The sequence below is a fragment of the Ailuropoda melanoleuca genome, unplaced genomic scaffold (assembly GCF_002007445.2).
Source record: "Ailuropoda melanoleuca isolate Jingjing unplaced genomic scaffold, ASM200744v2 unplaced-scaffold30640, whole genome shotgun sequence".
In the NCBI taxonomy this organism is placed as follows: Eukaryota; Metazoa; Chordata; class Mammalia; order Carnivora; family Ursidae; genus Ailuropoda; species Ailuropoda melanoleuca.
In genome coordinates, this window is record NW_023201216.1 from 1 (window position 1) to 629 (window position 629).

General features: G+C 40.3%; 1 pseudogene; it reads left to right on the forward strand.

Moving 5' to 3' along the window:
• The first annotated feature begins 562 nt into the window (after positions 1-562).
• Positions 563-626, forward strand: LOC117798351 (annotated as a pseudogene).
• Positions 627-629: the final 3 nt, after the last annotated feature.

A 629-nucleotide genomic window follows, 5' to 3' on the forward strand; every position in this document is an offset into this window, starting at 1 on the left:
AGTCATTCTCATGGCTGGGATTTATTTCAGAGACACAATGGATCAGGCAGAGTCTGGAAGAATCCATGTTAGGCTTCCTTATGTTCTCTCCCTCCTGTGGAGGTCACACAATATACTTTTTCCCCAGCAGCTAAAATGTAGCAACATTTGTGTGATTTTTCTGCTCAGGCATCTTCCTAGAGACTCAGCACCCATAGTTTTTATTGGAAGTTTGTCAGGTAGGCACCCTTTGCCTAGCATGCAGGAAAATTCCAGACTCCAGAAGGACAGCAGGTGGTCAGTATAAACATAAATAAGTATATTGTTTGTGCATACGGTATAGGTATAGTGAGCTACCTTTATCATTTAGGGAAAGTTTTATATCAGTATAGGGAACTGTTTACCACTCTGGTTCCCAGAAGCCAGCCAAAGGCTCACTTTGTAAGCAGACCTNTCACTTTGTAAGCAGTTCTAAGAACAGTGGTTTCAGGACTATGATGTTAATTTTTTATTGTACAGAAATCTAAAGGTAGACTACAGATATGGTGTTTCCAGCCTTTTTACCTTCTTTAAAAATGATGCAGTGCTCACTTTGGCAGCACATATTCTAAAAATGGAATGATACAGAGAAAAATAGCATGGCCCCTCTG